Here is a 16813-nt window from a genome sequence, read left to right as displayed (position 1 = left end):
ACCCAATTGATGTGTATCCTTATAGTTTCCAGTTCTTTGCCACCACAAAGAGAACTGTTATCAACATTCTCCTTTTCCCCTAATTGTCATGGGAAATAGACTAGAATAGAATCCTGTAACAACAATGCTGCTTGCCACTGTCGTGGCTGCATAAGACCAATAACACCAGCACATAGGAGGGCTGCTAGCCCAGATTCTTTGATCTGCTTTTCTAAGGAAAGCAAATTTAAGGGGCTAACAATCTCACTTTAATAAAACATACGTGTATCATTCACTTAGTTCAGGGGGAAAATCCAGCACCCTGAACTTCAGAGCAAATACAAACAGAAATTACAAACATACATTATATAAGCAGAGCAAATAAACATGAATCAGCAGACAGATTTCTGTCTGACAAAATTACAATATACTTTTACCAGAGAAGTACCAACATCTGGGCTTTTTCAAAGCCTGGGAGGCAGGGGCAAGGCAGGCTCTTAACAATGGCTGCCCAGAGTCTTGTCTAGTCAAATCACACTACACTCTTCCAGTGAGTGAGAGCCCCCAAACAAAATTCTGACCCTTGAGTTTATATACCCTTCTTAGGGCCCAAAGGCTCAACACCTAATCAGCCAAAGGGTGTGGGCCCCAGGCTTTGCACCTAGCAAGACTTAATCAAAGGCACTTGATTACTTTAGCATTCTAAAAGAGAACACAGTAAAAAAAAAAAAAAGTCCCACCCTAATTACCATTACAAACCCAAATACTGTTTATTATAATAAATAATAATAAATAATAAATAAATAAATAAATAATAATAATAATAATAATTCCTATTTGACAGATTTTAAATTGATGTGTTTTGTACAGAAGAAACTTGTTTTGTGCTATATCACTGTTAGTAAGGAAATGCTACTGAATGGAAGCACTATAGGAGTCAGGGAGAGTGGAGGTTGGGATTCTCAAGTGGTGACTTTGTCTTGGTGCAGTGAGGGAATTTAAGAACCAATTCAGAAGTGGTGTAGACCAAATTCTATTATGGAATTTGGGAAAGTCAACAAGTATATTATAATCTAATGGGTACCAGAAGGTTATTTCTCTTGTCTTCAATTAATACCTTCCCTAGTTCTGTTCCTTTTTGAATTTCATGCAGAGAGAAATGTATCCACACTAATGATTTGGAGAGCTTTGTAGTGATACCATGTAATCTGGAAGATTTCTCACCACAGAAGAATGAGTATGTCAGAGAGATTAAAGTTTGTTCAATGTATGTATGTATGCATAAATACATATATTATATTTATCTAAATACCCTCACTTAGACTATTAGCAAATCACTTGGTTAGGATAAAAGTATGTGTTTTGCATTCATATTACTCAATGGCATTTCATCTTCTATTTTAAAACTATTAGGTTTATCATTTACTGCACTATAAATTCTCACACTCTATTAATGAGGTAGGCAATAGATATGGATGGGGAGTGATTAGAAAGAATTGTATTCATAGGAAAGGTGGCTGAACATTTTAACAGCTAGGTTTTTTTAAAACAATTTATGTTTAAGGTATCTAATGTATAAATTATAATTTGAATGTTTAGAGGATTTCTACACAGAATCATAATATATTAAGAATTGCAACTAGAAAGAAACTTAGAGATCATTTTACTCATCCATCTCATTTTACATGGTTTACTATACCATGTTATTTTAACTTATATTTTGTTTTAAACCAGGGAACAAAAATAGATTTAAATAACTTTGAACACAATCAATAAATCTTAGAAAATCAGACAATGTAAAACTGGCTAAGTAGTAGCAAATTTCATGTTTTAAAGGCTGAAATTAGTATTTTTAACATTGGAGAATAATAGCATTCATTAAGATACTCACTATATCATATGGCTATTTACGGCCTTTTCTTATTTTTTGAAGGAATAAAACAGAACAAAACTTTAACATATATGAAACCAAATTCTACACAGTACATTACATTAAGTATTAAGGAGCAGAATTAGCTCTTTGATGGTAGTTTAGTGGACACATTGGTGTAGTTGAAAGAGAAATAATAGGCTTGGGGTCAGGAGAGAGTTATCTTCATATCCCAGTTCCAAAATATAGTGACTTTGTGTCCTTGGATAAAACACTTAATTTTTGCAAAATTGTTTCCTCATCTATAAAATGAGGGGGATATTTTTTGCACTGTATGCTTTATAGGTTTTAGATAAAAATACTTTGTTAACTTTAAAGAGGTATATAAATGTGATGTGGTTGTCATTACAATGACAATGACAATGACTATTAATTCTATTTGGAGATATTTGACTTTTTTTAGTGTGGTTCTAAAATAAGAAGGAAGAAAAATTAAGGTAAAGCTGTAAATGGCACATCAAATTCCATTGTCTGACTCCTGGACACCCTATTTAGCTTATATGATATTACTTAGAGAGACTGGCAGAAATGAAGCTATACTTTTTACATGCAATGCTTTAATAAAGCCTTCACTTTCTATAATAGTTTGCTTATTATAATTAAAAATCATTCAAGCAAAAAAGCTTTCCAATGGAGAAGAAATTAACTGAAACTGGTTTTTACTATGGTAGTAAATCGTGCATGAAGAGCTATTGTTTTAATTAATCCAAAAAAAATCCTTGAAATTAGCCTGGGAGACAGGATCAAGTAGATACTTGAAAAGATAATGTATTTTTTATTTCCTTCAGGCACACAAACTAATGCGAAAGAAAAAGAGACAGCAGTCCCTCCTTGCTCCATGAATTAGTAAAATCTTTTATTGAGCTAATGATTTGCATCATTTCTAGGATTGTATAAGCATATTATATGAAGGGAAGAGACAAGGTTTAAACAAACCTCATTTTTGCATAGCCTGATAGGAGTTGCCAAGAAAATCAAATAAAGAGAATTCATTTTTCTCATGAGATATATTCCTATATTTTCATTTAGATATTAGACATGCCAAATAACCATTTAAGAAAAATTACTTTTCTTATAAGCAGAAAATATAAATGAGAAGGAAATCACAAGTTTTGGAATAAAAATATCTGCAGGCACATCTAAACCAAGTGATTTTGATTATAGGATTACAGATAAAATGTTAGAAGGGCCTTTAGAGACCACTTATTCTAAGACCCTCTTTTTACAGATGAGGAATGGAGGTAGAGAGATGCTAAGTGACATGGTCAAGCTCCTACACCTCAGTAGTAGAGGGGGGTGTGAGCTCTGGTCCTTGGGATTTAAACTCATGTCCTTTAACTCCCAATCTAATAGGTTTTCCACTGCAGCATGCTACAATGAGATTATTGTTATTTATTATTCACATAGTTGTAGCAACTTTTGTTCTTAGCCATTTATGTTCCCAGGCAAAATTATCTTTGAATATTATTTCATTTAATATTTCTAAGATGACATGCAATCTCTAAGCAATTAGCTAAAAAAAGAAAGACTCACAAATACTATATTACTTATTCATAGAAAAGAGCTAATCAGTTACTGAGACTAACCCTTCTAAGATATTTACTGGCAAAGCATTACCTCTAAACACTGACCACAACACTTGATCTCAGCTGAAAGTCTGGATAATGAGTAATCCCAGAAAAGGAGATGGAGATAAACTGAAGTTCTGGACATGGGTATGTATATGTATGTGCATACACAAATATGCATGCATACATGTATACACACACACACACACATATATGTGTATATATTAGGTACATACACACTACATGTATTTACCACATATATGTATGGTTAGGTATGTGTGTGCATGTGTACTGTGTGTGCACACATAAATGCATACACAGATATATATATGTGTATATATATGTATATACATATACACACATATGTGTATGTATACATGTAGGTATGTATGTGTATTATGGTTTACACACATACCCAAGTTTAAATTTTTCCAGAATTTCAGGTTATTCCCAATCTTGGATTACTCATTATCCAGCCTTTCATCTGAGATCAATCATAGCCAGTACGCATGTGTATGCACACACGTGAGTGCATACACACACACACACACACACACACACACACACACACACACACAGAGGCAAGATTAGATTCAGTGACCTAGTGTAATAGTAATTAAGATGGTACTCTTTGCTTTTCTTCTAAGTGCCTTTAATGATTCTGGCCTTTGTTGGAATGGGGCAGATAAAGTGGGATCTTTTTGTCTTAGTTATTTCTCAGCACAGAGACAATTTGGAGTCATTGATTTGTATGGGATGTGAAACTGGGGATGGGGAACTATCCCACACCCAGCCTGGGTGAGGTCAGAGCCCTCAGGGCTCTGAACAGGATATAATTGAGGACAGCTTGGCATTTGACTTTTGGGGCACACTCATGGAAGTAGTGTTGAGACTCTGGGCAAGCCGCAAACTGCCCCCCAGCTTTGCAACCCAGAAGTTGGCACTGATAACTATGTATTGTGATTTGAATCAGACAAGGTCTGTCTGTTGATGTTTGTAATTTCTGTTTTTATTTGCTTTGAAGTTCAGGGGGCTGATCTTTTCCCTCTGAACTGTGAATGATATTTGTATTTTTGATTAAACTGAGATTGTTAGCCCCTTAAAGTTACTTTCCTTAGTAAAGCAGATCAAAAAACCTGTGTTGGAAGCTTTCTGGGTGCTGGTTGTTGGTGGATCTTACACCCCTACAGCAGCTGCTAGCAAGATTATTACTACACCTAGAGAAGTCCAGTTTGGCTGGAATGTAAGGTAAATGAGGGAGAGCATGAGAAGGTAAATAGAAAGGCAGATATGAACCACATTATGGAAAATCTTGAAAGCCAGAATCAAGAGTTAATATATTTGTCAATAGGCAGTCAGGAGTCTTTAAAGCTTTTGGAGTATAGGACTGAAAAAGTACCGGATCGAGCCAGAGCACCTTTGCTCCATTCCTGGGTGACATTCCCCATTAGTGGGGCCCTGGGCAAATCATTTCACATCTCATCTTCAATTTTCTCAGCTGCATAATGAGGGTCTTGGATTAGATGATCCTTAAGGTCCAATTCTTTAGTTCTTGATTTTATGAAATAAGAGTTTGCAGAATGGCTTAGGAAGAGGATAAGTTAGAGTTAGAGAAACTACACTAATTTTCCTGTTTAATATTAATTTCAAGACCTTGGGATTTTGACTGTTGTAAAAGACCAAATTGAGGTCCCTAAAGTGGAGATTTTGGCCATGTCACTCCACTGATCAAGATATGTCAGTGCCTCTAGTATAAAATGCAAACTTCTGTGTTTGATATTTAATGTTCTACAAACTCTTTTTCAAACTTATCTTTATAGGTCAATTTCATAGAATTCTCCTCACACACATTGTATTACAGCCAACTGGATCTACTTGAAGTTCCTTGTGCATGACATATATTTTCCTTCCTCCTCAGTTTTATGCAGTCTAGTCTCATTGCCAGGAATGCTATTCCCTAGGTTTGTCTCTTAAGATCTCTAATTCGATTAAATGTTCAAAACAAGTACAGCCTCTTATGTAAAGCATTTCCTAATGTTCTCCTTCTCATATGTTAATGATTTCTCTACACACACTCCCTATGGTGGGGATTCAATAAATATTTGTTGATTTAAATTGAATTGAGGTCATTAAGTCGTACCTTCAGTGAATCAGTGACTCAATAATATTTATTAACTGCCTACTATGTGTCAGTCTCTATATTAAACTCAATGAAGCAAAGAGAGTTGGCTACCCAAATGTAATAAATAGAAGAGATCTAGGATTAAAAAAATATTTTAACCCCAAATCCAATATTCTTTCTATTATATAAGTTTCCCTTACTTATAGAGATATTTTCTTTTTCCTTGTTAGATTATAAGTTCTTTGAGGGCAGAGTCTGTATTGTATTTTATCTTGATATCCCTAATGTTCAATATCAGTGCCTTTCACACGGTGGGCTTTTAATAGATATTTGTCAAATTCATTCATCTATCTATCTATCTATTTTAAGTTGGCAGAGAGATCCAAAGTGAAATAAAGGCATAAAATAATATGATCGTATATCGATATATGGAAGAAAATGCAAAGGTCATTGAGCCCAATCCTCTCTTCCTGCAGAGGTGAAGATTGCATCCCAGAGACATTAGATAGTTTGCCCAAGGGCATACAGTTTGGAAGTGTCTAACATAGAATTTGAACTCAGTCCTTCCTGGCTTAAATTCCAATTGCCTATCCACATCTGACTCCTATGTGTGGCCCCCATGTCCTTGCTGCTGCTATGAGCTCCCACTCTGCTCCTGTTCTTGGTCCATAAATTTGTCTAGATCAGATATATCAAACACATGGCCTATGGTACACATGTGGCCCACAATACTACCAAGTTTAGCAAAGGAGATTAAATTAAAATTTAATTGTTAAGTATTTAACAAAATAAATGAACTATATTAAGAAATAGATAATAGTAATATGTGGTTTTCTAAGTCAATATGTGAACACGGAGAGCCTTATATATGACTTAGTGGCCCTAATTTCTAGTTGATTTTGACACCACTGGTCCAGAGACAAAAATTGAAAATGTTTTAAATTTTATTTCACAAAACTCAGTGCAGATTCATAGGTTAATGCATCTTTCAGGCAAATAATAAGAAATGACACCCTGAAGAAATAATGGCACTGATGGGGTTTAGACTGTGGGAATCCCCTTGGACCCCAAAGAATTTGGGTCCTATTTGTTTGAGGGGGGAATGATGAGGGTACAGTCTCTGGGAACACCCTTGAACCTGGAGTACAGTCTCTGGGAATCCCTGTGAACTCTCCTTGAATCTTCCAACTAGATCTGGTCTTCCCCTAAGGCCATAAGCCTTACTTTATCATTAGGCCCAAATCTCTACCTAGCCTTGCCCTTCATTGTCTAGCTACTTCCCACCCTTGACACTATCAATATCTATGCCTTCAGCTACTTCCCACCCTTAATCTCGTTCTCTTGGTTCCTGGAATCTGACCTCATCATAGTCCCTGGAGTCTGACCTCCTCCCAGTCCCATGGAGCTCCTCCTTAGACTCCTCCTCAAGACTCTCCCTAAACCCCTCTTCTAGTCACCCCAGACCACCCCTCAATCCCTCCCACAATCTTTGTGTATATAAGTCTCATCTTGCCTCCATGAAGGCTCTCAGATTCAATCTAGCTTAGATTGAATCTGGCCTGCTTCTGAAAACAGGCATCACAAAGGGTGGGATTTCTTAAGACAACCCATTATGGTGAATCCCTAATAAACTTTGTCTTTTCCCTTGGCTGAGAAGGCTTGAGTTGAATTCTTTTGGCAAGACCCAGCATGTCGGTGTTTAGGGGTCTTGAGCACCCCTAGAAATGTATGATTCCCTACCATCATCATTTTTCTTAACCTCTTCAGTGCCACAGGATATCTGTTGTACATAATTTGTACATCCTACATGGTTTTGAACTAAGTAGATATTATTGTCTAGTGGATACTATATCAACAATTTAGAAAATTTAAAACTCAGACTGGAAGCAAATTCAAAATGGATAGTCATGGATGAGAGAGACTTAAAAAAAAACTCAGTGGATATTATTGAAACCATACTTATAGTTAAGATTGGTGATCATTTTTTCTGTCTTTTTTTAAAAAAATCTCCATCTTTCCTATTTCATTATATTTATCCTTCCATCATGAAGACTTCCATAGAAGCTATGAAAGTGACATTGTTCTGTGCTGTCTAACATGGTTCCTTAAATAATGTTTTATTTGCTAGTCTTCTATTCTTTTCCAATTATAAATTATCTCTCCCATGCTTATAGTAGACAGTTCTCTGAAATTCAAATAAAAATACCTATCAACCACCAGCTGCTCCTATTTTATGATCTTGGACAATGCTGCTGTTGTTGCCAATACTTGAATCTATCAGACTAATTTAAAAGAATCATTAAAATTAAAGGAGCTATAATCACCTCCTTTATTATTCATATAGTACTCTATATGTTATACCAATGATTATTTCCCATGTGATTTTACCAGGAGTTTGTTGCAATAGTTTCTACCAAGGTCAATGTTGTAAGCATACTTTAAATCAATGAGTGGCTTCTTTGGCCAAACCAGAGCCTATACTCAATTGATGAAGTGGTTCTGAACAATTGTTCTAAACACTGATTATGTACAGCAAAAGAAAAATGAAAAAGGTCTTAGTACATTTTTATTTCATTATCAAAGAACATCCAAAAATATCTAAGCTGTCCAGTGGTCATAAACATTTTCTTTAGTTCCTCCTCCATGGAATTCTTCCTAGGTTGTCTTACCTAGGAAGACAACCTAAACCCTAAATCCTACAAGATCCTTCTGCTTACCTTATCCATGGGCCAGTCCAGCATAAAGGGGGAAAGTATTTATGTTATTTGTCCTCATGATAGCCAAGAAAAAACAGATTGAAACAAACAATGCTTGGGATGTTTACTCATAAAGCTGTTTTTCTTTCCTACTCACTACTTTTTTGTTCAGTGGATTCCCCAGGCCCTATCTTTCCCATTTTCAACCATTAATTAGTCTATATCCTGTTCTTCATTCCAAACTTCATATACTTGTTCTATACCTGCCCCTGCCCCATTTCCTATGATGAAACACTTACAGGGAAAAAAAGAAAAGCAATGTGGGTTTCCTTAAAATACATTGGGTCTTATTTCAATATGTTTATATATATTCTGTATTTTATTTGATATATTAAAAGGTAGTATTAGTTCCTCTGTTCATATTATACATCTACAGCTTCTAAGTACAAAAGATAAGGTAGAGAGAAAAAGATAAAATAAAACAAAGAGCTTATTTACTCATATCCTTCCCTATTACTATATTACTACTAGCAATTTGGAATGAAGGAAGGAAAGAAGGAAAGAAAGAAGGAAGGAAGGGAGGGAGGGAGGAATAGATGAAAGGGAAAGAGAAAGAGAAGGAATGAAGAAGAAAGAAGGAGGGAAAGAGGAAATAGGAGAAGGAAGAAAAAAGGAAGAAATACTATAGACAAGCATTTTTATAGTATGTCATTCATTAGATTGGCACTTTTAGGATTCTGAAAAATCATCAATCATATATGAAGGGAATTCACTCCAGTGTTTTATTTCTGTAATAGATACCTTATGCAGAGAAGTATTCACTTATACAATAATATAACCTTTGCATACACATCTTGTTCCTGACCTAGAGCTTTGGAAAAAGCGTAAGTCAACTAGAGAAATATATTTTCTGAATGCTACTGCTTGAATTTGTCTTAATACTATGACAAGAAGGAAGATGTACCATAGTCTCAATGCAGAAGAAAAAGGAAAACTTCCCAGAAGATTATTTGATTAGTAGTTAGGAAGAATATTATAAGTTTACATCTCTCATTGCAAAGTGATGGGTAGATTCACATGAATGTGAATTCACAATTCCTTTTTTCACTGTATGCATGTGAATAGACATATCTTCTTACTCATCAAAGATGGGCAAGCTTATTGGCTCCATTTTGCAATTGGAAAAGGCTTTTATGAAGCAATAATCATGCCCCAGTCCCATTGTATTGGCTATGATACTTCCCGTGGGAAAAGTAAAGAATAGGCAACCATTTTAGAAAACAATTTGGAATATTGGAAGATGCCAAGTCATCAATTTCCTTTGATCCAGTGATCCAATTAGTAGACATCTCATCACTTTGACCCCAAGGAGTACCATTAAAAAAAGGCCAATATATACCAAGATATTCATAGAAATATGGTTTGGGGCAGGGCAGGAGGAGAGAGGACACAGTGTTTGGGGAATAGCTGAATAAATTGCACCATATGAATACAATCATTTCATATAAAAATAAATATGGAAAATTCAGAGAAATGTGGATATATCTCTATGAACCATTGTAAAGCAAGGAAAATATAAGCAGGAGAACAATACATAAAATATCCATGGGATGATAGAATGTGAATTACAAAAGTCGTCAGCAGCCATCCAGTTTATCTCTTACATAAAGATAATCCTAAATATAATGTAGCTCATGAGTGGCTTTCCAACTTGTGCTTGAAGAGGTCAATGAGGGCAAACTCATCACTTTTCAAGAAAGTGCATTTTACTTTTGGATAGCTCTAATTTTTAGGAAGATTTCCTTATCTCAAACCTAAATTTGCTTCCTTTCAACTTCTATCCATTGTTCCTGGTTTTGCTCTCTTTTGACAAATAGAATAATTTTAGTTCCACCTTTGCATAATAGGATTTTAAATATATTAATCCAGGTACATGAACTCCAACCCTGAGTCCTCTCTTTCCAAGGGTAATCAATGCAGGTACGTCAACTCAAGCTCATATCATCATGGTTACCATCCTCTGGACATTTTCTAGCTTACCAATATTTCTCATAAACTTGACGCACAGGACTAAACAAAGTATTTCAGATAAAACCATTTACTTTATTTACAATAATATAAATGAAAATAAATCCAAGGCAATTGAATTTCAATTAAAAGCAATGGCCAATATTATTTCCAGATAACAGATAATGAAATAGATTCCTGTCTTTTCAGTAGAGGGCAATAAAAATATTAAATCATTGGATCATTTATTTAGATAGGGTATTTAAAAGTTCATAAGGTTTAAATACCCTAATTTTACAAGTGAAAAAAAATATAGACACATAAAGGTTGACACTTATACTTTCATGATTATATTGCTAATAAGCATCTAGACCTGTATTTGAACTCAAGCCTTTCTAAATCCAAGGCCAGCACTTTATTTACTGCTTCACAACAGAATGGAGTCTATGTTCATTGGCTCTTGGTTGAAAACACAATCTCCTAAAATGTTGAGGAAAAATGAAATATTTTTCTTAAGAAACAAATGTTATGAGTACTTTAAAGCATTATACATGGGGAATAGGAAAATATTTTCACTCAAGTTGTTCTATGTTCAGAAAAAAAATACTTTTCACGTGCCATAACCTGAACAATTAGGGCAAAAATCCTTGTGGTTTCAAATGTTCCGTATTGTAGATGGAATAGGTTTTTGAAAAGGTATATTTATACCTAAACAATTCTTGAGAAACCTCATTATTTTACAGTATTAGTTTTTTACTTTTGGGATTATGAAAATGTCTTTCAAATGATAAAAATACAAGCTCAAATATTTGACTGCAATCAAGATTTGTATGTATCTGGACTACTTGGTTTTAATTTTACCTCTACTTGGAACCAATCTAACGAAGGTGCAAACCTTAGTTTTGTTGATATTTCTCTCAAATCAGTTCTGCCAATATAATGTCATGTCACTAGCATCAATATAAATTCACTTTCCAAATATGTCAATTTGAGGAAGGTATTTTATACCAGTCTGGATAGATCTGTCTACTTTCATGAAAAGGTCAAGCTAAGCAGCTGTTGTACCATACTAGGAATACTTTCCTGACTAAAAAAATCACTACATAAAGTCATGATCAGATCTTCCATTTGCCAGGTGGGAGAAAGAATGCTTCTTCAACCCCAGAAAGATTATACCCAAAGAATATGTTTTAAATATATTGTCCCTTCATACTTGACAATAATGCAACCTACATTATTGTTATTACTGTGCTCAGTTACCTACTAGCACAGAAAGGCTAACAATCTATGCTGCAATACACTATAAATACAATTCAAATATACAGAATGATAAAAATACACTTTTATAGAATAAGAGGAGGTGAAACTTAATAAGAATAATATAGTTTCCTCTTGATGAATAGGATGCTCACAATCTCCATGCACCCTGAGTCACAAATATTTGCTTAACTTAGTGTGTTCTATTAGGAATTTCCTTGGATAGTACAAATTAATTCCTTTGACTGTCCACACCCCTAGTATATACATGTTGCTGATTGATTTCTCATAAGCATTCAGTAGACCATCATACATATTTCAGTCACTTCTCAAAGCATAAACAATTCATGCATCTTGCTAGCCAAGCCCATTAAGGAATTCCTGAGAGACTGGTTCTAACATTTCTGAATGCCTTCTTTTCTATTCCTGTCATGTCTCTATATTCATATTCATATATATTAATATCTTTCCTAAGACCTTTCTCTCTACTCATAATCAATAGTAATACTATCAAAAATGAAATATGAACAATTTGTATATCTGATTCAATTATTTTTGTCACAATGAGCAAGAAGGGACTTATTATGTTTATAACTTTCTTATCTGATACTACTTTTTGTTTATATGTACTCAATTCACCTTCAATCAAGACAGGAAAACATGAGCAACTATTCAAACTGAAGTAGGAACAGAAATATTCCAAAGTGAACAGACAAGCTTGTTCTTCTGCATTCCTTTTATTCTTTGAAAAATTACTATCATTTCAATTCAACAAGTCATTCTTCAGTGCCCACTCTATGGAGGGTATTGTTTAGGTGTAAGCAATTGGAGAAGATTAAGTATGAAGACTAATTAGAAGCTTCATGCCTATGTGTCATGCATACTTCAAGAAGACAGCTAGGAGGCATTAGATATGAAAAGCCCTGTACAATAGCATATGCAAAAAAAAAGTTATTGGCTATATTTTAAAAGATGAGAAATAACTGGTTAGTGATTCAAGAATAATCCACTCACTCATTACAGCAGGGCTTAAAAACAAAACTACATTAGGAGGAAGAGGAAAAATGAAAAAAGTATATTTCAAAAAAGTCATTAATCATATTTGACTAAGTTATACAGAGTAATATCATGTCCTAAGAAATTTTGATGAAGGAAATCAATCACTAAAAGGTGACAAAAAACAGCCCAGAAATTTCCTCAGCTAACAAACACAATCTTATTGTGTGGCAAAGAGAAGCCAAGGGTAACTCCAGGTTATAATATGAAGTCATTTTTTAAAGTTTACTTGGAATGTGGATGGTGGAAGAGTATAAATAGTGTTGTCTAATAAAAGAGTAGCGATCAGCAGAAGAAAAATGAAAATTCATGGAAAGTTTGGTGACAAACCCAAACGAATGGAACTTGAGAGTATTTAAGGATGAAACAGAAAAACCATAAATAATACAGAAAATATGGAGAAGATATGTAATGATTTCTATATCAAGCATTTTGTTTAATTAATGACAGTGGAGCCACATTATCTGGAGCTTAATATCATAGATTCTATTATATAATAATTATATAGAGATGAACTTATAAAGAAATAAAAATGGCACTGAAGTAAATAGAGACTGAAGAGCAACTGGTACACACAAACACGGTAGGAAAAATACAACTTCCAGGATAATGAGGAATGAATTCTGTAGACATCCCTGTTGTTTGTCCTTTGTTCTCAGGGAGGACCTTGACATCAGGTAGGTGATGCCATGACTTGCAAGTGAACTGGATTTAAGTGAGGTAGGGCTGTGCAAAGTCACCAGTCTCACTTTCTCCAAAGGAGCCATCTGTGTTCTGGGGCAAGCAGTGGTAGGATTCATCTGATTCACACCCATTTGGTACCTAATTTTAGGTTGAGTTAGGCAAACTGGTTGTTGGCGGGGAGGGGGTGCTCGGTTCGGTTTTGTGGAGAACCAGGGGCTTATTTATTTGAATCCCGCCACTCGTGACAAGACAACTGAAGATGTCCCTAGATTCAGTGGGAGACCTTGAGGCCTTTTTTAAGGGAAGGGGAGGGAAGGGGGAAGTGGAGGAGAAAAGAGATGGGAAGAAAGGGAGAGAAGGGGAGGGAAAGGAGGGAGCTGCACTGCCCAACTTGAATTGACCAGTTTGGTCCCCACTGTGGCAGTTTATACTACTCATAGGTTGTTTTTTTTTTTTTTTTTTGATAAAGGTGAGGATAACGATATATTTTTTTATTCTGAAGGAAATGGCTCTGTGATAGGATGTGATGAGAGAAGAAAAGTACTGTATTGAAAAAGGAAAATTATAAAGATGATTTTGAAGGCATTAATCTTTCAAAAAAGTCAAAAGAGAGAATTTTGAGGAACATAAATTTAGGGAGATTTGAATTTGACAAAAAGTCCAGGAAGACAAGCCTGAGGTGAAAGAAAAGGATGCCATCATAAAAATGCTAAAGATGAAGAAAAGAAAAGATTGGAGAAGAAAGGACTCAAGAAGAAGAAGTTTACTGGTAAGGTAAAAGACAATTATTATTATTGTTGTTTTTGTTATTATTACAGTTTTGTTGATGATAATACAATAATATGAAAATAACAAGAGAAATTAGTTTTTACAAAATCAGTGATAGAAGGGAAGGAAGATGGATAAAATTTTCAAAAGAGAAAGGAAATGAGGTGAGTATGGTTGTCAAGTTGGTCAGAGATGAGTAAAGAGTAAAGGTATAAAAGTGTCATAATCATAAAATGTTTTGCAAACACAAAGGGTTTAAAAATTTCAGAGAGCATTCTGCAATGACTTGCATTAAGTGTGTAATGTTTATATTTCTGGCACATCCAAGTGACTATCTATGTTCAACATATGGGCTCTTCTTCCTCTTCAAAAGTAAGGTTAAGGGGGTCAAGGAATATATTTCCATACTCAAGGTTTTCAAATCTTCTTTTTAATTAAAGTGTGCTTCATTACAAAAGGAAAGTAGTAAATGAATGCAAAGTGGCAAAGGGGAAACCTGTGTCATGAGATTGGAAACTGGAAGACTGACATACACAGAAGCAAGAAAAGCAGAAGAAACCTGTACACTTGGTGATTTAAAAAAAAAGTAACTGATGCTTTTTCTGAATATGAGGAAAATGAATGTTCTTAGGGGGAACAACTATCTTTGAAGGAATGACAAGAATTTCCGTAGGTTCTTTCAGGAGAAGAGCTTATAGCAAGAAACAGAGAAAGGAGAAAAGACATTTGATGGTTGCGGACTTCCTTTTGAGGGGCACCAAGTAAAATAAAAAATGTAAGCCCCATACCGATGGAAAGCCACAATATCTTCCTGGGCAATATATCAAAGGTATGACAAAAAGCCTTAAAGCCTTATCAAAACAGATGATTACACATTTTGAATGATTCAAATGGATACAAACAATACTGACAGAAGGTAGAAAGTGATTTACCTTCATTAAAATGGATACTGATAAAGACAAAGGTAAGAGAAATAACAAATGAATGAATGAATTTAAACAAATAAATGACTAAATAAAGAAATGGTGGAGGGACAAACAAATCTTGATTGAATTTCTATTAAATGTAATCAAATATTCGAACTTTTTTTTGCAACTTAGAATTTAAAAAAAATTTTAAAAGACTTCTAGGTGGAAAAAAAAATATCCGTACTTTTTTGGGCCTGTAAATAACATATCGGGAGTTCAGAAGTGTGTGGCTTTTTAGGAAAATATGATAGGTTTGTTTGAACACAATGATTTGGTGATGTCTATGGAAAATCAAATATTTGTGATGAGATTGAGAAAGATGAAGATAGAGAAAGACAATGCGACTGATAATTAAATTATTGGAAACATCGGAGACAACTTTTTCGGTTTAGTGTTAAGGTTGAAAGTAGACAACAAAAAATTAAGAACTGAATTTGGGAAGTGGAGGCAGTGAAAGTAATTATCTATTTTCTAGGAGGTTAAATGGAAAAGGGAAAAGAGAAAAGGGGGTTAATGGAATGGTACTGTCTAGTAAGGCTTCTTTTAAAGGTAGAGGCATTATGACCCTTTGTTATGATTTTTATTCAAGAAAGTTGAAATTTCTATGTAAAATGGATAAAGGGCTTTTTGTTTTGTTTTGAAGACCATTGCTTAAAAAATAAATCATCCTGTCTAGAAAATGTGACTATGCACAATTCATTTGCAGATATTCTAAGTAGCTGACATTTTACTATTCTTTACAAATAATAAAAATATTGACATATTTATTCAAAGCAAGATCAAAATTAAAAAGGTTTTAAGATCAAAAGCAACCTCATTTACCTAAGTAATCTCTCTTAATAAAGGTCTCTGTTATTCCCTTAAATTTTGCAAGATTTCCACAGCTATAAAAAATTAGTAAGTTGTCAAGGCTTCTTTTGAAAAGTTTTTTTTTTTTTTCTATCTCCATATTGTTAGTCAAAATTGTTCTTGAAGCAATTATCACTTGCTTGTTCCAGTTGTAATCACAGATTTGGGGAATGTGCTAAGATTCGTCTCTCAGCACCTCACTGTATCAACTCAATTGAATTTAATATTTCTAGAAAACACTTACAGTTTCTTCCTATCTATCTGATTTTTGGTGCATCCAGTGAGCCTTTTGGCTAGGACCTTTGTGCAGTTCAAGATTATAGGGACTCTGCTGTTTTAAGTATGATCAAGACTTTTTTTTTAATTGAGTTTCTGACCAGTCTCTGTTATATGTGTTACCATGTCTGTTTTTCAATAGTATGCATTCTGAACAATTTCAACTAGAAAAATGGGTCTTAATTTGTTCATGCTACCAAGAAATCTAGGTAATCAGAGGATTTATGCTATCTTTAGACTCCTCATTTCAGGGGAGTCTAAATATTGTATAGCCTTTCAAATGTACTGGACAGAGTAGGCATTTAATGAATGATTATTGATTACCTGATTAATTAGATATAGAATAAATGAACAGTGCACCTATATTAGAAGGGATACCACAAATGTCTGCCTAAACCTGACTAAAAGAGGGAGGATTCGGGGAAAGCACAAACAAAGCTTTCACTAATGTTTAATGAAGTCCCCCAATAGTTTAAATTAATTCTTCAGACAACCACTTCATAAGATGAGTTAGATTTATGTTATTAAGGTGTTTATACAAAGAGCCATTCAAATACATATTCTTCAGAACTAATGCTAAAAAAGGCCTGAAACATTGATAAACTTATGAGCCTAAGAAAAAGGATCTTAATGGTGGGAAAAATTAAAATCAA

Source organism: Trichosurus vulpecula, chromosome 4 (assembly GCF_011100635.1).
Source record: "Trichosurus vulpecula isolate mTriVul1 chromosome 4, mTriVul1.pri, whole genome shotgun sequence".
Taxonomy (NCBI): Eukaryota; Metazoa; Chordata; class Mammalia; order Diprotodontia; family Phalangeridae; genus Trichosurus; species Trichosurus vulpecula.
The sequence above is the reverse complement of the archived record's forward strand: the minus strand, read 5'-3'. Positions refer to the sequence as shown.